Raw genomic sequence first — 25565 nt, 5'->3', positions numbered from 1 at the left:
TGGGGGGTGGTCTTCTGCTTGCTGCAAGACACACCAATAATCAAGAGGCAAGGTGGTAGGAAAGAAAGGACTTTCTATTACAGTTTGCTAGCAAGAGGGAAGATGGCCAACTAATGTCCGAAAAAACCGTCTTACAGAACAAAGACTACAGGTCAGTTATATAGAGGGCTGGTCTCCGAGTCGGAGAGGCATCTGGTCCCAGGGTGGGGGCATCCACCTAGTCTTAGTTCACAGCAGTCTTTTGTTTTACTGGATATGCATCAGAGACTAGAGCAATGCCCTACAGCCTGATATTTCAGTTGTCATTGATGATGGCTATCAGCATAGACTCTCTGCCTGGGGGGTCACCACATTCCTAAGGAGCTCAAAAGAACAAAGTTATCAATTTATAGCAGCTGGGAGGGGCCATAAAGTCCAGAGTTAGTCAGAGGTCGTCCAAAGCTACAATACGATTTCTTTTCTACAATATGGCTTCCCTTATGTCAACCTTGCGTTGAGCTGGTGTCATCATCACACCTAAGGTTCATGTTTGTCTTTCCGGGAATGAAAGACTGAGGCAATTTCACAGCTCAGAAGTGAATGTCGTGAACGAGTGTCTGAGCTAAGATCTTGTCTGCCAAAAAGCAGCTCATTTATGCTTCTTGTCACCCAGATCTCTCATTCAAATCAAGCTTTCAGAGACAAGATCAAAAGGAAATGAGAAATACTAATTAAAATTTCATGTAAAGCCAGTAGGAACCTTTAGTTTCTAGGAGCAATTTTTTATAAAGACTGTCTTGGACAAAATAGGAACATTTAAGTACTTAAAGAAAGAAATGAACAAGAGTAACAAAGGCTAATGATGGAGAATTTTCTAAACAAATTTTAAAGAGGCACAAAAACAGCTGTGTTGTGTGAAAGAAGTTTCTGGACAAGAATTTGGGGGTAATTCTTGACAGTACTGCTGTGGTACATCATGAGAAAACAAACACAGAATCTGTAACTTTATGAAACTATGCTTAGGTTGGGTTGTATTTCTTTGATTACAGCATCACTTGAATATTTCCCTAGAAAATCATATTTCCCTAGCAGATCATACTTCCTGAAACAAAATAATATCACAATTAAAAACCTGATGGCTCATGTTTGTCACGAGTTGGAGAATTTTAGGTATCCCATCTATGCTCTCACATCGGTGTGGTAAACAAACTTCACAGTCTGACTTGAGTTTACAGGGACAGGGCAACAGAGTTCCTAAATTCCAATTCCCACCTTTAATACTACTGTTCTTGAGAGTGAACTCAATTTTCACCAAAAAGCAGAAAAAATAGATTGTATTCTTGAAAAGAAAATGATCATCTTTTAAATTAATAAACTAAAATCAGGAGGCAACTCAGAATTTAAAAATACAAATAAGTAAGTATCACAGAAAGCTTATGGGACGCACGTCATTTGTTTTTCAGGACTGTGGCAGAAAATCAGGCATTAAGATGTGTCACACGCTGACTATGAATCTCATTGTGTTACTTAAAAATAATAAAACAGGGAGGAGAAATTATTCACTCATTAAGGCATTATTCATATTATGTGTTTCATCTATCTGGGGTCTTACAATGTAAAAGTACACATGAAAACTGATTAAGGGTCCAAGAAAAAAAAAGTAAAAACAATAAAAGGATTAGAAGACAAGCCCTTTAAGTAAATATTTAAGAAATTGCAGTTTTTTAACTTGGATACAAAAGGACTGTCTTCATTTATTTGAATGCAGAAGAGTGACTAGAGGCTTCCATTTCCTCCAGGGCTGAAAAAGAGGAAATAAGGAAGAAAGGGAGGTTAGTTATGAGGAAGAACTATCTGCCTATAAATGCTCTTAAATGCCAGCTAAGATTACCAGGGGAAGGCGTGGGCTAGCTTCACCAGGGACCTCTACTTTCAGGAAGGAAACCATCCATCAGGGAGTTTATCATATAATACCAGCCCATATTTCTTCCTGAAATCTTTTTCCAACTGTATTTATCCTTGAAAGAAATATTGCTCTTTCATAGGAAAACGTTCTTTACCATGCTTCTCCCACTCCTTAACACCACCCCCTAAGAAGCTACTTTATATCCAACTAATCTTTGTATCAGAGTATGATTCAAGTTTCATCAGTCATTAATAGTCTTAAATGGTCCCCTCTCTCAGGGATAAATAGTCAAAGAAAAATAAGTACCAGGAATGAGTCAGAATCAAACTGTTCTCTTTGGAAGGATATTCAGTAAATTGAATCATTTCTAATGCACATAGTGAGGCTTTGATTTCCATTTCTAGAATTCATTTGTCACTAGGAAATTGTCTTGTCTCTTAAATAAACCTTACCAAGTTAGACATTTTCAAAGGACACAGGGGTGAGCTCGAGAGAAGAAAGGTTGGCAGCATAACTCTATCTGTCATCAAGGCCACAGCCTGTTCTTTGGGATTACGAATGCCAGCTTGGTACAATAGTGCACTCCACCCACTCTTGTCATACCAGCCTCCAAGTAGATGATGAACATATGGTCTTTCAGTGGGAGCTGCTTGATCCATCCCCAAAGCTTCCTGTGTCTCCAAAGAACATCATGTTCTTAGAGAAAAAAGAAAGTCATTCTTAAATTCTAGTACCTCAAACCGTTTGGGCTGTGTTTACAAGGCTGATACCAGAACCATTCCAAAACTAATCCAGAACTAACTTTCGGTTGGCAGGAGTCTATTTTTCTGGAAGTATAATCAGTAGCTACAGAATATCAGTCTCTCTAAATACGTCACTGAGTCCATGGATCATATATGATTAGATTGAGCAAGAATCACAGTCAGAAAGATTTTAGAAGCATTCTATCGCGCTGTGTGTGTGTGTGTGTGTGTGTGTGTGTGTAGACGCTAAGAATTCAGTAAATGAATTGTAGGGGCTGAGTGGCATGGGGCCAACAGGAGCTTTGTCTGAATGAGGGCTCATGTACTGAATGAGAGACAGAGATTTATCTTTAAGAAGTTGGGGAACAAAGGTCAACTCTTGCCCTCCCAGAGAGAATACTGGAGGGAATAAATGTACACTACAGTTATAGAGAACCAAGGACCAGAAGCTTTGTCCAGCACTTACTGGAGGTAGAGGAGGGAGGACAGGAGGTAGGGATGGTTAGGAGAATCAGCAAAGAGAAACGATTTTGAGTAAAATGTGCTGTCAGTCAGCTGATACTTCTATCTTATACTCCCAACAGAGAGATGACAGTTATGAACTAAAAAAGCCTAACACACACAAAAAGAGCTGTACTTCTAAGGGTGAGGTATAATCTAAGAGTAGGTGAGACGATGTTATGAAAGATTTGTCACTGGTAATAGATCATAACCTCAGTCAAATGATTGCTGGAGAGAAGCTCAAGAGCCTTGTCTTAGTGTGACAGGAACAAGTAACACAGGGATGAGGACGGATCAGGTCAAAACTTGGAAATACAATATACAATGATGGCCTTGATGAGTTAGCGGTGACCTTTCAGAGCACGCATATCACATTCCTGAGGTCTCTTTCTCTGAAAAGAAGAAAAATTATTTAACTTGTTATGAAAATTTTAAAATTTATACAGGATTTGAGAAAATTATATAATGAATTTCCTTGTACCAATCATGAAGCTTCAACAATTCTCTACTCATGGCCAGACTTGTTAAATCTATAATTCCTAGCCCCCAGCCCATCTGGATTTTGAAGCAAATCCCAAATGTCTCATCATTTCATCTATAAATATTTCAGTATATATCTCTAAAAAATAAGTGTTCTTTTTTAAAATTTAAAAATATTAACGTTTAACATCACACTTTAAAATATTAACAATAATTGAAGAAGGGAATTTTGAGGTAAGCGAAATTGAGCTTGCAGCAAGTTCCTGGAAGGGACAGAGCCAGACTATTAAATGTGACCATTAGTATGATCTTCTTTTATCCCAGGCTGATGGAGGATAGAAATGCGAGTATAGGAAGACTTAGTAAGAGGACTCAGGTGTTTGATTTAGGTACCCTGTTCTGACAATGTGTTAGCAATAACGGAATGAGTTTATCTTCGATAAAAAAGAAATAACATCCCTTAGTATTCCACATGTAAAGGGAAACCAGTTTCAGTTTTTGCTTTAGTCTAGAACTTTTTCTATTGGCCCAGTGAGAAATAGAGACTGACAGATAAGCAAAGCCTGTACTGCGGTTATTTATAAAATAATGACAGGTGTGATTGGTAATCATGTTTCTGCATATTATTGCAATCTTCTTTAATAAGCTGAGTATGAAATGCTAAAAAAAGTGGCCCCACAAGGTCACTTAGCTGTGTACATGTTACAGGACCTGTCATATCTGGTAAGTCTGCGGTTCTGTCAGGCAGGATGTAATGAACATCAGGCCAAAAGAAGTCAAGCCAGCTGTATTAGTCAGCTTGGGCTGCCACAAGACTGGGTAACCTAAACTACAGACATTTATTTTTTCACAATTCTGGAGGCTGGAAGTCCAAGATCAAGGTGTAGGCAGGATTGGTTTCTTGTGAGACCCCTCTCCTTGGCTTGCATATGGCCGACTTCTTGCCCTCATGTGGCCCTCTCTCTTTGCATGTGCATTCTTGGTGTCTCTTCCTCTTCTAATTAAGGACACCAGTCCTAAGGGATTAAGGTCTCATCTTTATGACCCCATTTAACCCTAATTATCTCGTTAAGGCCCTATCTCTAAATATAGTCTCATTGGGGGTTAAGACTTCCACATATGAATTTTGGAAGACACAATTCAGTCCATAACACCAGCTTATTCTAAAACCCTAGAGGAAATAACTTGTTTGTTATCCCTCTAAAATGATGATCAATCATTCACTTGAAACATGAGGTCTGATCCCTTAATTATGTGTCCTCTTGCACTTTCAGCCTCTAATTATATTTTTAAATATTTTCATTTAAAGTTTTGAGGTTTATACTTATGGATTTAGCCATGTATGAGTGCATTTCATGGTCTAAATCTGACCAATGTCAGAAACATTATTTAATCATGGTACCTCATTAGACACAGATTTTTCTAGGGGGTCATGCATTGTTCTCATTCTCTGTAGGGGCAGCGCTTCGGTCTACATGTCTTTCCCCACCTACCCAATCCAAGGACAGTCAATCCATAAATTGGCCAGCAACTTACAAAGAAAATTAGTATGGAAGCATGGTTATCAGCTTCCTTGTCTTAAATAATGTGTATTAGGAAATATTGTAAGAATGAGGTAGTTAGCAGAGAAGCTAAAGCTAGAAGGGCAGGTAGAGAGTAGAGCCATGAGTCACCGTGGCCTCAGGAAGTTGTGAGGAGGCAGACAGAAGAGAGAAACACAGGTGCCGTTGGAGAGGGACAAGCAATCCCAGAACAGCTTTAGCTTCTAGCAGCTTTCCAGTTTAAGTTCCAGATCTGGCAGGTTCTTAAAATAACACTCCTTTTTTCTAGACATAACTTGAGGAGTAACTTGTTCTTACAACCAGAAGAGTCTAAGAAAGAAAGAATCACATCCTAGAATACAGTATTTTTCTTCCCTAATCTCATATTTAAAAACCAAGTAACTCTCAGTTCTTTTGATTATGTTTCTCATGTGTTTTCCATTTTGCCAGCACAAGCATCCAAAGCACGGTCTGTCTTTATCCATGAATACTAAAGCTTCAACCACCATAAATCTCCCAAGTTGTGAAGTTTGCTTTGGTGATACCTGCTCACCCCACTTCACAATCCTCCATGCTTTTAGTTGATACTTTCTCCCTGACCTCATTTCCCATGCCCTTGCATTGCCTTCTGTCTACGCAAGGCTTACCATCTTTGAAAAGCAAAGATTTCATACTGGACTTCTTCTTCACTTTGCCCCCCATTTAAGGCTCACATATATTTTGTAAAAGAGGACTGTTCCCTTCTTAGCTGTGATTTGAAAAACTTGACAGATAAATTCCATTTAACTTAGAAACGTTTAAAACTTTTAAGACTATACCTCTCCCAAATGTTCTCTCTGTTCCAACCAAGGGACTAACATAATTCAAATAATTGTAAACCTTTTTTTAAATGCAATCCCATTTATAACCCATAACAGACGCAAACCAATTTTAAGCCAGTTTCCTTGTGGATGTCTACTTTCTATATTCCTATTTTCCAAACAGTTTAAATGTTTTGTTGCTTTTATTCCCATTGCAAAAGGGAATTTTTCCCTTTAATGATTTGTTGTTAGGGTTTATTATTTTATATTTTTAAAAAATCGAACCAAGTACCTTAGGTCAATTAATATAATTCAAGTTAAGTGAAGCAAAGACTTTTACCAGAACTTAAAATCCATACTGTCCTTCTCAACCATTCATTCCTGTAACCACTCTGACATACTAATGTGTCCCCTGGCTTCCTAAGAAAATACTACAGTCTAACAGCAGTAATTGTCTCTTTAAGGTTTATTGTAATTTTTTCACCTGACCTCAGCAAGATTTCATGAGCTGATAGGTTGGTATTAATTTACACAGCTCTTTGAACTTCCTTTAAATGTTAATGACGGGAAATTAAGAAGAATTAAAAACATTATCTTCAAGAAATAGTTGAGTTTCCACTTCATTTGTTTTAAGTATGTTTACAGTTCCCAGGAATTGCAAAAATCCAATGCACTTTACACGTGAGTTTGCAAATTTGACAAAACTATTCACCTCACCAGCACAGTACGCTAGTCACTGGAGCTTCAACTCAAACACCACTACCCCAGGCAATCCTAGAGAACTTGGCATAGATCAGTATCCAGATTTAATTTGCTGCCAGTACAACCTGCAGTATTGAACCAAATGTGTTTCTGAAATAAGCAACTCCTAGGCAATATATTAAGGCCAAATACAACACCAACTCTAGCCTATATGTTTACCTTGGACATTTCTCTTTCTCAATAGGGCTGAGAAAAAGAAAATAATAAAAATGGAACTCACCCAGAAGCCAAAAGACAGATATTAAAATATGTGAAGATAACTTTAGAGAAGAGCCAAAAACCAACTAATAACTGTAATCTTACTTAGAGTCAAATAGGCAACCATATTTTCAGAACAATCAGAGAGAGTGAATCATCTTGTGAATATGACCATCCATCTAAAGGGCCCTCTTTAAGATGCCACAAACAGGAAGCTGTTGAATTATTAACACAAGCTATGAGCAGTCAGAAGCACTTTATTTCCAAGCTTAGTATTACTTTGATAATGCAGAACCAATTCTAATTCTTCTAAGCTGAAATTTTTTATTAATAAAATATTTTCTCTGGTTCATACTTTATGGCCCTATTTGATGGAAGAAGAGCATAGCAAAGTAATTGATAGAAAATTAGCTTCCACCTTAAACAGCACCTCCCAACAAGGATTTCCATGACCATGAGTACATCATCTTACCTATGTGGTAATTTTTTCTTTAATGCTATTTTAAAATCCAGAAATCAGGTTAATATTAAAATGCTGAGGAACACATTTGCCGTTTTTATCAGCAATGGACATAGTTACTTTTGAGGAGAAACCATGAGGAAATGCAAATGATGAATTTCTATACCTGGGCTTTATATTTCCTTGTCCTTCATTGAGCCTATTGGTAATTGTGCTTGATCTTAGGTTTTCCAATCTGAAATATGAGATAGCTACATTTAACCAAGGAAGTGAAAGATCTATACATTGAAAACTATAAGATATTGATGACAGAAATTGAAGAAGACACAAATAAATGAAAAGATATTCCCATGTTCTTGGATCAGAAGTATTAATCTTGTTAAAATGTCCACACTATCCAAAGCCATCTATAGATTCAGTGCAATGCCTAATCGAAATTCCATTTTTGGAATTGGAAAAATTCTTTTCACACAAATAGAAAAAACCATCCTAAAATTTACACAAAACCACAAAAGACCCCAAATAGCCCAAATAATCTTGAGACAGAAAAACAAAGCTGGAAGCATCACACTTCCTGACTTCAATCTACACTACAAAGCTATAGTAATCAAAACAGTATGATACTGGCATAAAAACAGACACGTAGACCAGTGGAACAGAATCGAGAGCCCAAAAATAAATTCACACATATACAATCAAATAATATTTGACTAGGGAGCCAAGAATATTTAACGGGGAAAGAATAGTCTTTTCAATAAATAGTGCTGGAGAAACTGGATATTCACATGCAAGTAAATGAAACTGGTCCCCTATCTTACACCACTCACAAAATTAACTCAAAATGGATTAAAGACTTAAATGTAAAACCTAAAACCATAAAACTCCTAGAAGAAAACATAAGGAAAAAGCTCCTTGACATTGGTGTTGGCAATGACTTTTTGGATATAATACCAAAAACACAAGCAACAAAAAGAAAAATAAACGAGTGGGATTACACAAAACTAAAGAGCTTCTGCACAGCAAAGGCAACCATCAACAAAATGAAAAGGCAACCTGTGGAATGGGACAAAATATTTGCAACCATATAGCAGATAAACGGTTAACATCTAAACTATACAGGGAATTCATATAACTCAATAGCAAAAAGACTAATAATCTGATTGTAAAAAGCGCAGAGGCTCTGAACAGATATTTTTTCAAAAAAGACATACAAATGGTCAGCAGGTACATAAAAAGGTGCTTTACATCACTAAGTATCAGGGAAATGCAAATCAAAACCACACTGAGATTTCACCTCATACAAGTTAGGATGACTATTACCAAAAAGACAACAGAAAACAATTAACAAAATGTGTTGGCAAGGATGTGGAGAAAAGGGAACCTTGTGCACTGTTGGTGGGAATGTAAATTGGTACAGCCATTATGGAAAACAGTATAGTGTTTCCTTAAAAAAATTAAATAGAACTACCATATGACCCAGCAATCCCACTTCTGGATATATATCTGAAGGAAATGAAATCACTGTCTTGAAGAGATGTCTGCACCCCGATGTTTATTTAAGCATTATTCACAATAGCCAAGACATGGAAACAACCTAAGCGTCCAACAAAAAATGAATGGATAAAGAAAATGTGAATATATATACATATAATATTCTTACATATATAGGAATATTATTCAGCCATAAAAAAGGAAGGAAATCCTGTCATTTGCAACAACATGGATGGAACTTTAGGGAATTATGCTCAGTGAAATAAGTTAGAGAAAGACAAATACTGTATGATCTCACTTAGATGTGGAATCTGAAAAAAGCTGAGACAGAGAGTAGAATGGCAGTTGCCAGGGTCTGGGGTTGGGGAAATGAGGAGATGTTGGTCAAAAGGTACAAGTTTCCACTTATTAGATGAATATATTCTGGGGATCTAATATACAGCATGGTGACTATAGTTAACAATATTGTATTATATACTTGCAAGTTGCTAAGAGAGTACATCTTAAGTGTTCTCACTACAAAAAGAAAAAACAGTTATGTGAGGTGATGGATGTGTTAAGAAACCTTAGTGTGGTAAACATTTTACAATATACATATATGTGTATCAAATCATCATGTTGTAAGTCTTAAACTTATACAATGTTATAGGTCAATTGTATCTAAATAAAGCTGGAGAGTGAAAAAAAAGAACTTGTATTTCAAAAGGTATATACTTCTTTGCTAGAGATGGACTCCAGGGGTCTGTGTTGTGGTTTACATTGAAGGTAATTCCAGAAAACACCAGCAGAGAGGTGAAGGAGTGAGATAGAAAGAAAACAGTAAACAATAAAGGACTTTTTGTAAAGCAGGTTACCCCTGTCTAAAGAAGGCTGTGAGCCAGTGCAGAATACCCACCTCAGCTTTATCCCACCGCAGAGAGACGGAGCTGGCTTACCTGTATACCAATCCCTGCCAGTCATCAGTTGAAGGCTGTTTCCAGGCAGAACGTTAATTTTCTGCCACTGACAGCCTAGCCTGTGGGCAACAAAGTGGGCTCTAGAAGGCAGAGAAAGCCCGTAGGCAGAGAAATGCATTTGGAATTTGGTCAGAGTGCACTGACCAGGTAAAGGTGAGAGGATGTGGGCAGAGTACCACCAGCGTCTAATAGAGTCCTCTTTTATCACACCTTTGAAAAAACCGTCCGGATACTTCTTTCTAGAGAGAGTCACTCCAGTTTCTCGGGATTGTAACATTTGGTATCATCCTTTGCCTCACTGAGAGGCTAATTTATTCACTTTAAAGTTTGCCCTAAACAAAGAGATACTCTAAAAAGGCACTTTTCATACTGAGAGTTGAGTGGAGAGGCGGGGAGCCCCGGATCAGAATCACAAATGAGATTTTTCCAAACCACACGCAATACCCCCACAACCCTGCTTTGAAAGTAATCTGTCCCCTCCCTACCCACGGAAGCAATGCTCTGTGTTAAATAACGGAAGTTTATTGCGTACTTCAGGCAGGTTTAGACAGGAAGAAAGTAAAAATTATTAAAGGGCTCAAATGTAAACAGTTAGTCTGTCACAATTCTAGCCTTAGTGCTGAGCAGGGAATGTGTGATCTCAGAGCAATTTCAATTTAATTGTAGTAAACCTGACATCATAACAAGTTTCAACGAAAGTAGCTATTTTGCTCATAGGTATGGCCGAAGCTACCATTCTAAGCAAACTTTTTCTTCATCAATAGAAATACTTTATTAATTAAATGGACCAGTATTGATAGCCTATCTATAAAGTCATGATTTATTTCCAGAGAAATATTGGGATACATTTAGGTTCAATGCAGGCTTTTTCTCCATTAATAAGAGCACCATCAATCAATATGAGCAGATAATCTCATAAGGCCCATATATATAAACTAAGATGCCTTCTGTGTCAATTCTTGCACATAAAAATTTTACTAGCTAAAATTATTTGTTCGATCCTGTATTAGTTTCCTATTGCTACTGTAACAAATTATCACAAACTTAATGGCTTAAAACAACAGATTTATAGCTCTGGATGTCAGAAGTATAAAAATAGCTGTTATTGGGCTAAAAACAAGGTGTTGGCAGGGTTGGTCTCCTTCTGGAGGTTCTAGTGGAGAATTTGCTCCCTTGGCTTCTAGAAACCACTGCATTCCTTGCCTTGTGGTCCCTGCCTACATCTTCAAAGCCAGAGCATAGCATCTTCCAAGCTTTCTCTACCTATTTGCCTCCCTCTTATAAGGAGTCTCATGATTACACTGGGCCCACCCAGATAATCCAGTATAATCTTTCCATCTCGAAATTCTTAATTTAATTACTTCCAGAAAGTCCCTTTTATTATGTAATTTAACACGTTCACAGGTTCCAAGAATAAGGATGTGGCCATCTTTGAGGGGCCGTTATTCTGTCTACCACACATAGAGATGTTATAAAGAGGAAAAGAATCAAATCAATGTTTAAATAGCAATTATTCCTGCTCTGGTAATCAAAGGACACAAAATGTAAAATAGTAATAGTAATAACAGTAATAATAATTATCATTTAATGAGTAATAAATTGCAGTCACTTTACAATGTCTTATTAATCCTCACAACAACATCTTGGAGGAAGGATTACCACAGGTAATCCTTTACCTGTAATCCTTACAGGTAAAAACTTTAAACTTAGTGTAGTTAAGAACATCACAGGCCTAGTAATTTTAGTCTAGGATTTTAAACTAGGCCAAGCCAGATTTTTAGCCTGAGCCTTTTCACTTCCTAAACCAGACTTCTGGAAACTGCCATCATTTGTATGTCTTCTCTAATGATGCCGTTTCTAATGTGAATGGTGAGGGGTGGGGAAGCCAGGTAGAGCATAGAGAAGGTAGAGTTTGTCCTTAATGGACGTGAGATGCAGGTCACATGTCCAAAATATGAGCTAGACCACACCTAACTTTAAAGAGGAATGGTACTTGCAAATATTCTTTGAAGCAAAAGCTCTGAGTTTTGGATCTGAGACCCTGAATTTAAATCCTGCCTTTGTCACTTTGTCATTCAATTTCTTTTTGACTCTGGGCAAATTGCTAATTTTTAAAATGGGAGTGAATTATTATAGTGCAGTTAAAAGAATGTTCTTTTGAAACCACAAATCTGAACAGGCCACCTCTCTACTTAAATTATTTCAATGGCTTCTCCTTGTTTTGGGGATAAATAATCTTTTGTGTGGCCCTTGAGGGGCCTGCAGTCAATGGCCCAGGGCTCCCAACCAACATCTCTTTATGCTCTGTTGACCCTCTGTCTGTTGTTCCAGTGTCCCAGGCGCTTTCCCACCTCAGGTCCGTTACACAGCTGCTCCTTCTGCCTGATATTATATTCCTCCACCATATACCTGGTCAACTCCTTTATATCCTTCAGATCTCACCACAAACTTCACTTGTCTCCATCTCCCACAGGCCATGCATCCTTCCGTCTCAAGTCCTGGAATGCCACCCCTCTTACCCTTTTTGTTAATTACCAATCATCTTTAAAAATTCAGCTGAAAAATCACCTGCACAGGGAAGACTTCCTTAACTACCACTCCTCTGGATTGGTTAGATCTCCCTCTTCTATCTTCTCCTAGCTACTGTGCTTCTCTTAAACAGCACTTATCACAATTCTACTGAATGGTTATCTACGGTCTTGTGTGATGGCCAATTCCTCTACCAGAATGAGCGTCCCTTTAGTGAGGAAGCTGCATGTAGTTGTTTGCCTGGCATAGTGCATAGGCAAGGACTAGGGCACTCATTTAATAACCGCTGAATGGATGTTGTATGTAAAGCACTTACCATTGTTCTGACCAAATTAAGTGCTCAATTTACCACATCTTTTAGAATAATGAATATTTCTATAAAAGTAGCACAATTAGAAATCTTTATGTATTAGTTTTTCAATTATCTATCTTGAACAATATTTCTCAAGTACTAACTGAGCAAGACACCACACTAAGAATGACATCAGATGAAAAAATAAACGAGAAGCAGTCCCACCTCCTAGAGGCTTATCAGGAGTGAAAACATAATGAGTAAATAAATAGCTTTAATCCAAGGTAAAGTATGTGAAGAATCATAACAGAGGTCCAAAAAAAATTATGAAGGCTTAGAAGAAATAAAGAAAATATCTTGGGGATGAGAAAAGGCTTAATAGAAGACATGGATTTTGGTAGATAGAAATTTCAGGAAGCAAAGCAAGCATGGGTATTAGAATATTTCAGGAAAAGAGATGAACATGAACGAGGTGGAGAGGAATATATGATTTATAATATAGCATAAGCAAACTATATTAATCTATCAGGTGATCGTGTTCCAAATAAAGCGTCCAAAATTTGCTAATAGATTACTTCTTAGAATGAGTCTGCCATTTAGACATAAAAATTGACCAGAGCAATCTCCCTATTAATTATTATTATTATTATTTTTGTGTGAGGAAGATCAGCCCTGAGCTAACATCCATGCCAATCCTCCTCTTTTGCTGAGGAAGACTGGCCCTGGGCTAACATCTGTGCCCATTTTCCTCCACTTTATATGGGATGCCGCCACAGCATGGCCTGACAAGTGGTGCCTGGGTACGCGCCCGGGATCTGCGCCCGGGATCTGAACCCGGGCCTCCAGCAGTGGAGCACGCGCACTTAACCGCTATGCCACAGGACCGGTCCCAATAATCTCCATATTAAAATAAACTTCCTGGAATGCTCATTCTGGGGAAAGCCAGCCACTGTGTAAGAAGTGCAGCTGCTGAGACTGTCATGTGGTGAGGAAGTTGGAGCTAGACATTTTGAGAGGCCATATGGGGAGAGAAAATAGCCAATGCCAGACATTCCAGCCATCCCAGGCCAGGTTCTGGACCTGTGAGTGAAAAGGCCATCTTGGATATGGAGAAGAACCAAGAGAACTCAGACTACAGCCAGAACTGGACTGGCAGGCAAATGGCCCTATCCAAGCCACCTCCAACCCACTGAGCCACCAGAAGAGGCACCAGCTATCGTGGGGTGGACAGGAGATGGCCCTGCTGTGCCCTGCCTGATTTTCTGACCCACAAAACTGTGTGCACATAATAAAATGATTGCTGTTGTCACCACTAAGTTTTGGGGTGGTATGTGCGTAGTAATAACTAGAGAAGGTATTTTTACTAGAGTTAATTATAAGATAAGGAGATTTTTTTTAATAAACACACTAGAACTTGCAGAAGCAAGTATTAGTATTCAAAGCTGTCATTTTGGAAGAATATTTACTTATTTCTTAAATTTTCCAGGCTGAAAATATTTTTGAAATTTCCTTTACAGAAGCATTTTATGAGCCAAGAAGAAGGAGGAGGAGGAGAGAGAGAAAGGGAGAGAAGAAGGGAAGGAGGAAAGAAAGAAAGAAGGAAGGAAGGAGGGAAGGAAGGAAGGGAGCATTATGCTTGTTATTTTATAATCACATCTCAATTGGAGCTCAAGTAAAGCAATTATTACCATATTCTCTAGACTTAGCTCTGGATAGCTTTTTCTTTTTTTCATTTTTCTTCACATTTCAAAACAAAAGCAGCCACCACTGAAAATGTTAAAAGGGAAGTGCCCAGTATTCCCAAGGCGATTCAAAGGGAGGAGTTGTAGAAACATTTGACTCATTTTCCTGATGCTCAGCATCCCCAAGGTGTCTGTTTTAAAGGACACAGAGGGCTGGCCCCGTGGCTTAGTGGTTAAGTGCGCACGCTCCGCTGCTGGCGGCCCGGGTTCGGATCCTGGGCGCGCACTGACATACCGCTTCTCCGGCCATGCTGAGGCCGGCCGCGTCCCACGTACAGCAACTAGAAGGATGTGCAGCTATGATGTACAACTATCTACTGGGGCTTTGGGGGAAAAAAATAAATAAATTAATTAATTAAAAATTAAAGGACACAGAACTCACGTGGAGGCATATGATCCTGTGAGATTAAAAAAAATCAATGCCTATAAAGGGCAACTGAAGCCAAACACAACACAACCATTATGATACTAAATTGGTTTGCTGAACTTGTTCCTTCTGCCATGTCAACAGGCCTCAGTGCTACCATATAGTTAATTCACCTATGAAGATTTATCCTGAATCTCTTCTATTTGCAAAGAGAGAAGATTCAGTTTCACATAGTGAGCATGGTAAAAACAGTTCTGTCTCTTACTACTTGTTTTTTTCTTTTTTTTTTTTTGTCAAAAGAGAATTATAATACTCACTGAAAAAGGCCTATATGTAGAAACAATAAATGTTTTAAACTACCAGCCCCATACCTGATACATAGCAGACTCTGAATCTCATAATGTCTTGCAAACTAATAACCAGCCATGTAAGCGTATTATTGTGCTTTTTCGTTAGTTTGTTTTTGTTTTTATTTTAAGAAGCAGTCATAACCACTTCCTAAATAGCCTTATCTCTTTTAGCAGGGCATATACAAGAGGAGACCTCATTCAAACATCAAGAAACTAATTCTAACTTTAGAAAATATTTAAGTTAAAGAGGAATAAAGTCAATTGTCATATAGTTTTGCCCAAAGAAAGTTAAAATTAGCTTAATTTACTTGTTGCCTTGCTTGACAGTGGAAATAAGAGAGAGGTAGGGTATGAAAATAATGCTACTGGCGTGATGAATAAGGCAATAATGTTTAGATTACAGGACAGTAGTGCTGTGATCAAGTACAGTCATTACTTAATATTGTGAAAATGGGTTCTGGGTAATTTTCTTTATATACTAACATAACAATTACCTCCTAATCAAAAGTAAATTAACCACTATCAGGTATTTCTGGTGCTACCTCCTATTAGGCATGATAAACCAAACTTTTCTCTCTTCTATCCTTCCACAGCAACTGATTGAGAGCTCTGAACCCGATAAATGCTGTCTCCTTTGGAATTTTAAGTAGCACATAAGCACTTGAGATAATTTCACAAAAAGACATGTGCGGGCTCTTCTGTGTCATAAAATCCCCTTGGCAGCCACAGAAAACCTCGTATTTTAAAAAAGAAAAAGTTTAAAAAGATTAACATGGGGTGATTGCCAAGAGCTCAGCTCTGGAAATGCCACCTACAGAACTCAAGAAGAGTCCCAATGTGCATTCAACAGCTTCTCAGTCTTCTATCATGAGAAGAAAACTTGAAGTCTGTGTAGCAGATGCTGCTCACCCTAGGATGCCAGCTATAATTGACCACCAAGGGAACTGTCCAAATGATGGCGCATCCTGTATTATTAATGTTGTTCTCCTTTTCTGGCAAGCAAACCTTTGAAAACAAAGTGATTTCTTCAAGAAAACAGATTTTAATAATAACTTTAGTTATACAGCACATAACTACAGGAGAGTGTTTGCATAGGGCAGCTGGCAAAGAAAATGAGGTATTCTGTTATCTTGTGTGCTGTGTGCTGGCCAGAAGCTTCCCCTACATATCAGGCAGGAATTTGATAGCTGCTGTAATCATTGAGGCTTGAATCATCATATTCCAAACCAAACGTAAGAGTGGCCTCAACCAGCTACAGTACAATCATTACAATTTGGAAATCTGATAGAGGGGAAAAAAAAGAATAAAAGCAAATTAATTCTTAGACATCATAAGCCATACTGTCACTGACTAGGCGCCTGGAAAAACTCAAAGGTAGGTTTGGAAGCAATTAACTGTTTTTCCAAGTTGTTTCTTTTCTTTTTGTATGTTAAGCAGATGTAACCACCAACCATCCTGAAACTCACCAAGTGAGAAACTCAAGGGAGATGTAACCACCAACCATTCTGAAACTGACAAAGCCTCATCACAAGAGCTACCCCCATGACCTTTGCCTTATTTTTAATGCAAAGATCTCTCCAGGAGGAGCTTAGGCCTCATTATGTTGAAGCATGTTCTCCAACTGAGCCTGTGCAAGTGAATACCTGCCTCTCTCCTTTGAGTATTCATTCCCTAATGGAAATAAAATTTCCCGCTTCCCCTTGTTTGGGACAACGTGACTTTGGAAATGATTCCTCGGGGCCTCCTATTTGCAGCAAATACACTTTACTTTGTGAGACAACTTCCACTGGTGTAGAGTCCTATTTCTACTCCTACTCAAGACCCCTTGGTTTGGGAACAATACCAACACCTCCTGCAACTTGAATATGAAACACATACTATGTTCAACACTTTCAAGGGTGGTGGATCTATGTCCCAGCTTCTCATGTTATCACATGTCGTTTGCTTTTTAGTACTTTTATCATTTCACTATCTTTTAGGTGAATATTTTTACTGCTGATGTTACTCTGTATTTTCACTTCTATGTTTCCACCTATAGGCCTAGGAAATAAAAGATTTCATTTTGAAAAAGTCTCTTTGGCAACACTGAACCCACTCGCCCACATGGCACCCATTACCTGTCCTGAGTTCCAGCTGCAGTGGGCAGTGCAGAACGCACATCCTGTCTTCATGGACGGGACATTCTCTTTCAGGTTCACTCATTTATGCTGATTCTCTGGCACTGGAGGCCTCTGGGGCCATGACTCACACACTCTCCAATCATGCTGATGCAAAGAAACAATTTCTATACTTCTTTGGAAACTTTTTTTTTCATTCTTTCTAAAATAAACTACAAAATATTACAAGCAGAATAGATTTACAGATTTAACAAAAAGAACTGAAAATAGTTAAGTGGTAGCAATCAAAGAAACAAACATACAATACAACCACTTAGTATGATTAAGTTAGCAAAACAAACCCCAAATCTTGACTTATTTTTAGTGAAAGGGGCACACTCACATACTGCTAAGGGCAGTGTAATTTGGAATAATCATTTGGAAAGCAATTTTGCATCACAAGAAAAGTTCATTCACTCATTCGTTCAAAAATTTATTTTTGTTTTGTTTTGTTTTAACAATTACAACGGCCAGGCACTCTTCTAGGTATAAAGACTACAAATAAAATTAGGAAATAATTGTCAATCAGAAGTAGCAAAGGAGAATGAGATATATTACAAAAAAAAAAAAACTATTTACAAAGGGTTCTAGGTAACTGGGAAAAGCTGTAGAGAAGGTGAGATTTGGGGCTGCATTGTGTATTATTCATTCATTCATTTGTTTATGCATTCATTCAGCAAGTATTTATTGAGTTCCTTCTGTACATCGGGAGCTGTTTCAGGCCCTGGAGATACATCAGTGAAGGCCGCAGACAAAGATCTCTGCTCTCATGAAGGTCACATTCCGGTCAGACAGACATTAAACAAGGTAGATAAGCGGCATGTACAGTAGGTTGATAATAAGTGTTAGGGAGAAAAAGTTGAGAAGGATGGGGAGTATGGAGAGGAGGTTGACACTTTAGGGAGGGTGGTCAGGGAAGACCCCATACAGAAGGCCACGTTTGATAAAAATTCTACAGGAAGTGAAGGACTGAGCCACATAGACCTGTCTGAGCAGGAGATTCCAGGATGAAATGACTGTGAAAAGGCTCTGGGGAGAACACACCTGTGAGGAAGAGCAGGCAAAGCTGTCGCTGGAGGGAGGCGGATGAGGCGGGGGAAGGAGGCCATGCAGGCTGGGAGGCCGTGGGGAGCTGAGCTATTCAGTCATGTAAGCACTTTCCTTTTTCTTTGAGTAAGATGTCTAGTCACTGGAGGGTTTGAGCAGAGGGGTGACAGGGTCGTATTTATATTTTAATCAGTTCACACTGCTCTACTGCAGAAAAAAGGAGGAGCGGAAACAGTGAGACCAGTTAGGAGGATGGGCTATCTAGGAAAGAGATGATAATGTCTTTGACGAGGGTGGAAACGTGGAGGAGATGAGAAATGGCCATATTCAGGATATGTTATGAAAGCAACCCTGACAGAATTTGCCAATGGATGGTGGGTCAGTGGTCCTCAAGACCACCCCCAGCTTCTATGATTTGCTAGGACTCATAGGACTCAGCAAATAGTTGTACTTGTAGCTATGATTTATTACAGCAAAAGAATACAAAACAAAATCAGCAAAGGGAGAAGGCAATGAGAAGAAGGCCAGAGGAAACCAGGCGCAAGCTTCCAAGAGTCCTCTCCCCAAGGAGTCACACAGAATGTGCTTAATTTCTCCATCATTGAATTGTGACAATATGTGTGAAAGGTTGTCTACCAGGAAGCTCATTAGAGACTCAGTGCCCAAGGTTTTTACTGGGGTCTAGCCACACAGACACTGCCTAGCACATACCGAAATTCCAGAGTCCCAGAAGGGACATCGTGTAAACAGTTTAGGCACCACAAACCACTCTTATCAGTTAGGGAATGGTGGGAACCCTCCGGAAATTTATGTTCCTGACACCAGCCAAGGGGCAACCATGCAAGCAGGCCTTCTCAGGATAGCAGTAAAAGCAATTCAGGAAGACAAATGGAGAGTAAGGGGGTATTCTAGGCAGTGGGGGAATGTGTGAAGGATGACAAGAGCAGAAACGCATGGTATCAGATCCTGCACTTAGATGTATGCAGTCCAATGCACTGGACATATGATAGTGATTCCAGCAGACATGGTCCCCCTCCTTCTGCAGCTTATTAGCAAATTTAATAGGAGAGCCAGATACCAACCAAATGATCCTCACATCTGTCATTACCTTACGAACACAGGAGTGGTTAGCCCAGGCAGAGCAAACAGCATCGTGAGGAAAGACCCTGTGGTGCTGAGTAACATGGCTGTTCCACACCTGAAAGATGGCCAGTGAACAAGAGAATGGTGAACTTAGACTTAGAGGGGAGTCGTTCACAATTCCTGAGGGCTTAATTTTGCCAACTATTGATAAATTATCTATTTACTGACATCTTTGCCAGGGACTGGCCCTACTTCATTTATTCATTCAATAAATATATATTGAGGCTTTAATAATGCTGGTTGTGTGCCAGGCAATGGGGACACAGTTCCTGACGCCATGGTGTTTGCAGTCCAGGGGAAGAGACAGTCACTCAGCCTTTTCGTCTTCTCATAGATTTGCCTTCCTCTCCATTCCCATCACCCCCAATTAAATCTCTCTCAAACCTAGATCCCCATGGGATCCTCTCAGTGACCTCCACTCCCTCCTAATTCATCCCACAGTCTAAAATCAAATTAAGTTTCTTAAAATCTGATTCCAAAATGATTTCTAATGCTTAAGAATTTTAAATATGTTTTCTACTCCTCAGATTATATTCTGAGATTAGAAAATCAGAAACTAGCATTTAAGACCTTTCTACACACACACACACACACACACACACACATGCACACACACACACACACACACACACACACACACACACACTACACCTCCCAAAGTGAGCTTGCTCCTTTCCATCACCATGCCTTCTGATCACATTCTTCCCACCAGAAAAATCTCTCTCGAATCCATTCAGGTGATCCTAACTCTATTGTGGGACACTTCTGGTGCCACGTCCTCCACAAGTCATTAGCTGTCTAGTCTACCTTACACTGTCTTTCTCCTTTCCACAACTCATAATATCTGCAGAACACAAGCACATCTTCCCCTGTGCTCTTCTCTTTGGTGATGTGCATAAACTCCATTTATTCAACCATACCCTGAACTACCTGAGAATGGGAAAGTTGTGTTTTTTTTGTTCTAACTGCAATGTCTAGAATCATGCTGGGCCATGGGAGGACACTGAGTCACATTTATTGACTTGATTTATTGACTTTTCAAACTTGCAGCCACATATATTAGTTTTCTATTGCTGCATAACAAATTACCCCCAAAATTACTGCCTTAAAATAACAATAAATATTTATTATAACACACAGCTTCCGTGAGTCTGGAATTTGGGAGCAGCTTAGCTGGGTGGTTCTGGCTCAGGGTCCCTTATGAGGATGTGATCAAGATGTCAGCTGGGGTATCATCTGAAGGCCTGACTGAAGTTAGAGAATCTGCTTCCAAGGAAAATCATTCATCTGGCTGGCAAGTTGGAGCTGGTTAATAGCATGAGACTTTATTTCCTCTCCTCATGGGCTTTCCATGGGGCTGCTTGAGTGTTCTTATCACATGGCATCTGGCTTCCCCCAGAGCAAGTGATGCAGAGAGTATAAGACAGAAGCTTCAATGGGTTTGAGACCCAACCTTGCAGAAGTCACACAGTGTCACTTCCACAATATCCTACTTGTCACACTGCTCGACAATACTCGATATGGGGAAAAGACTACACAAGGCTATGGATACCAAGGGGCAAGAGTCACTGGGGGCCCATTTTGGAGGCTGGCTACCACACTATATCTGATTAAATTTTACTGTCTAAGGTTTATTTTCTGTGCAAAAGTGCTTTAAGAAAATCAAACATGAAACAAGTGAAAATACTAACAAAACAAATAATGACTTGAAACTTTTACATAAGGACTTATCGCTCTTCAAAAGAGTGTCTTTACATTGCAAGCACACCAGATTTTCAGGATAGCCTCCACAGGATTAAGTAGGAATTGTAAGCACCCATGTTTTCCATCTTAGTCTAAAGCCTTAATTTCTTAACTAATAAGATAACTTCAACTCCTTAGCATTACAAAAATATTTCTCTTTTCTCTTTTCCTCCGCTGATCTCACATATATCCGCTCTTCTCCTCCATGATTTCATTTCAGTTCTGTCTTTCCAACCCTGAAGAACAGCCTTTCCGGGCCAGCCCCGTGGCTTAGCGGTTAAGTGCGCGTGCTCCGCTGCTGGTGGCCCGGGTTCAGATCCCGGGCGCGCACCAAAGCACCGCTTCTCTGGCCATGCTGAGGCCGCGTCCCACATACAGCAATTGGAAGGATGTGCAGCTATGATATACAACTATCTACTGGGACTTTGGGGGGGAAAAAAAATAAATAAATAATAAAAAAAAAAAACAAAGAACAGCCTTTCTTAGGTGTAAGCAGAGCAAGTAGCCTATGTGGACTTGATGGAACTTAAGATCTCCTTCCCACCGTCAAAATATTTTCTCCACCTGCTCACTAATGCCTAATATTCTGCTATTAACAGATTCCTTTTTCTCTTTGACTTGTGGTTTCTTGTCTCTAGTTAAAAATACCCATATTCTTGGTAAAAGGAATATATTATGATTTTAGCAGCTGTCTGCTCCTTAGCATGAGTTTTTCTGTACATTTCCTGAAAACAAGTTTTCAGAAGGGGAAAGAAGAAAAAGAACACTGGGGACAGGCAACCCCCAAAGGGCAAAATCAGGGTAGAGAAAGGAGAACCCCATAGAATGGAAAGACTTATTTCCTCACAACTTTGTCCTGGGCCAAAAGACACTTTATGAACAGTAGAAAATCAAAGGCCTCTAACCTCATTCTTGTACCAACCAAGCTCTCTATATTAAACCATATTTCCTTTGTGTACCACCTGCCAAAGGCCATCAAAATGAGGAAATGAGGACAATCCCTTAAAAAAAAAAAAGAAATGACTGAAGAACATTAGCCACAAAAACGACAATGAAGAACTGGGAATGTACTACTTGCAGGGTGGCTGGCTTGTTAAATCTTGAGCTAAAGCTTGTTTATTTTAACGATGACTTTGGTCTATAAGCCCTTAGCCCTGTTATTTATTCATAACCTTGCAGGGGTCTTGGGTTCCTAATTTGCAAGTATAAAGATGAGAAGCAATTTGCACATGCCAGGTGTCTGGACAAATGCTCTCTATTATCTGCATAAACCAGATGCTCAATGATTTGAACCAAGTTGAACAGAACACATACTGTTCGTTTGCAAGCTGGCATCACACTCCTACAGAGACCCTGGGTTTTGCAGAGACTGTTCTGTAGCTTTTATTGATTACGAGAAAACCATTGTCAAAAAAATAACGACTTTTCTTGATGGTGCTCTGCTGACTGTAATGGTTGAGCTGTCCAGTAGAATTTAATGGTCTCAGACTTTTCTTATAATGCTTAATATATGCCCCCAGGAAGACAGACTTAGAATATAGACACTAAACTCAGGTTTACCCACTGCATCAAAGTCCTTTTCGATTTTATTTGAACTGACTGTCAGGAGAAAGAGAACTAGCACTTATTAACACACCTACTGCAGACCAGCATCCTGCTAGTGTCTCTGGGCACATTATTTCATTTCTACAATTTATTGGATCATAAAACATCCAATCTGATTTGATCATGGGATTCATTTTTCCTATTAACCAAATTATATTGTCTTTTGCTCATGTTTTCATTTAGCAGAATAGGCTGTTCTGACAGAACAGCAGAAATTGAAACAAAATTTAGCCCCCCTGATTGAATACGTTCACAGCCTTACCTTTTTTATAGAGCATTCGTGCTCTCATGCTCATCTACAAGAAAGAAGTGCCTGGAGGGCTTGGACCTCTGTCCAGCACAAGGGTTGCTGTTGAGTTGTGGACTGACATGAGGCAGAGCAAGCCCGGAAGAGAAGGATCAGAAACTAGGTTCAACCAGATGTATGAGCAGTCCTAGAGACCCCAGGCACAGTCACTGCGAGCATGGAGAATAGACTCCACCATCAGGCATAGCTAGAGGATACAAACAATTTCAAGAATCTGGAGAGGGGTGTGCGTATCCATTATCCTGATAATGGATATCAGGATGTTCAAGCAGGACAGGAAGGCACAAGAGAAACCCAGCACGCAGAGGCCTGGACCAGACAGGAGGAGTCATGTGGAGAGGTAGGAGGCAGCAATCCCCTGGGCTGGAGGCGAAGCGTCAGAGCATAAACCAGGAGAGCAGAAAGTACCAAGAATCTGAAATCTGACACAGCCGATGTCACACAACAGCCTCCAACACCCAGATAACACTAACATATTCAAACAGATCCACAAATAATGCTCTGGAATGAATTACATGGGCCCACATCACCTCAGAGCCTTTAAATGGAGCTTGGAAATGGTGCTCTGGGAGGTCTACATCAGATAGAAGAAACCTTAAAGAGGGATATTTCTTAATGATAAATACTATTTACCAGCACAGAGTTCTCCAGCTGATGAACAGTGGCATGCTGCAAGTACATTCTAGGTATGCCCATGTAACGACGCCCTCCCTGGGCACATTTGGTAAAGAGCTGCTTACATCTGTGTAATGTTACAATTTAATGTCAGCGCTAGAACACATACTGCTCCAGACTAGGGCTTCTCAGACTTGAACGTGCGTATAAATCACTTCACGCTCTTGGTAAAATCCAGATTCTGATTCAGCAGGTCTGGGTGGACCTGAGAATCCTCGTTTCCAACAAACTCTCAAGTGATGCTGATGTTGCTAACCTGGGACCACAGTTTAAGTGGCAGGGCCCTAGATTAAGGATAGGAACCTTATTTTGGTTTTCTAACAACTGATACACGTAAAAATTCAATAACAAGCCATACAACTCTGGCATCTGAAAGAACACAGATCCTTCTTTTCTTGATGATTTATATATTTGGATAATTGTTTCCATTTAAAAACACCCTACTTTAAGGATTCATTCAGATTGCAAGTAAATAAATTTTTCTATTTACTTTGGTCATGTCTTCAGGACGGCAAAATTCTAAGCCTACGCAAGATCGCTAAGAGCGTGGATTCTAGAACCAGAATGACCCTTCTGCTAGCTGTGTGACCTCAGGCAGCTTGCTTAGCCTCTCTGAGCCTCAGAGAGGAGATAAAATGAATATAATCATAGTACTTCAAAGGGATGTCATGAAATGTGTTATTTTTTAAAGCATTTATAACAGTGCATGGCACATGGTAATTACTATTTTAGTATTGGTTAAATTAAAATTAATACATAAATGTTTTTAAAATTTTAAACTCAGTACTTGTACAAAATCTACCACTTAAATAGCATCGATATCATGCATTATATTTGATCTTTTAAAAACCCTATCAAGGATTTTTCATTTCCATTTGGCATACAGCGGTATAAAAAGTGACACTTAAGCCTGGACCCAGGCTTATTTGAAATCTTCAGAGGAGAGATTAAGATAGACTTAGACTAACCGTGGCACAGCTACACACTCAAAAAGCTTCAATGTCCCACCCAGATGGACTAGTATTTAAGGTGGAATAACTCAGACTTTGATTAATTTACTGATGTCTGACTTGACTAATGACTTTGACTGAACTGACTGTCTTCTAGGGTCCCTAGGGAGATACCACATCCGTCTGGGCAGAAGTGAGGTTTCTCTTAAAGTGAATGGATGCCGCTACTGTTAATAATCCCAGAAAGATACGAAACCTAGAGCCGAAATTGAAGACTATGGGGCAGGCCTTAAAACGAGACGAGGGAAAAAAACCGCCTCCTGTTTCTGTAGCTGAGAGTCAATTATGCTTGGACCCCCATGTCTGGAGAGGCCTGGAGCTCTGCCAGTCTCCTTGAGTGAGCCGCCCCTGGCACATGGAGACAGGCTAGTAGTGAGATAGAGAACCAGCCTATAAGTTATTCTTGGTGTTGTGCTTCCCATACACTACTGCAAACATTTAAAAAAGAGACATCAACACTTACAGCCTGATCTCTGTCTCACATGAGGAGTTGAGAGGAAGGTCTTGTTTCCAGGCTTGGGAAATAAGAGGCAAGAGTGATGCTGGCAGCAGCAACGGTCAATAGAGAAGAGCCATGTCCAGCTGGGCAGTGATCCGGAGAGATTCGGGGCACAGCAGCAGCTGGTGTGGGCTTGGAGACGTGGCCAAATGAATACAAAGGCCCATCCTCAGAACCATGCAGACTAGCCAAGAAACACATTTGTGTAGGACTAATTTCCAGCAAAAAAAGCTAGAGGTTTATCATTTCATCATAAATTGGGTTACGCATGCATGAAACTAGG

General features: G+C 39.5%; 1 long non-coding RNA gene across 1 annotated transcript in view; it reads right to left on the bottom strand.

Moving 5' to 3' along the window:
* LOC147914631 (uncharacterized) overlaps positions 1-17419 on the bottom strand; it is a 50461-nt gene extending 33042 nt beyond the window's left edge. The window contains exon 1 of the long non-coding RNA XR_015555058.1: positions 17215-17419. This is a non-coding gene — a long non-coding RNA (uncharacterized LOC147914631). The remainder of the gene's footprint in view (positions 1-17214) is intronic.
* Between the last annotated feature and the right edge of the window lie 8146 nt (positions 17420-25565).

This window comes from Ceratotherium simum, chromosome 18, assembly GCF_057802395.1.
Source record: "Ceratotherium simum simum isolate JZ-2026a chromosome 18, ASM5780239v1, whole genome shotgun sequence".
NCBI lineage: Eukaryota > Metazoa > Chordata > Mammalia > Perissodactyla > Rhinocerotidae > Ceratotherium > Ceratotherium simum.
The sequence above is the reverse complement of the archived record's forward strand: the minus strand, read 5'-3'. Positions and strand labels throughout refer to the sequence as shown.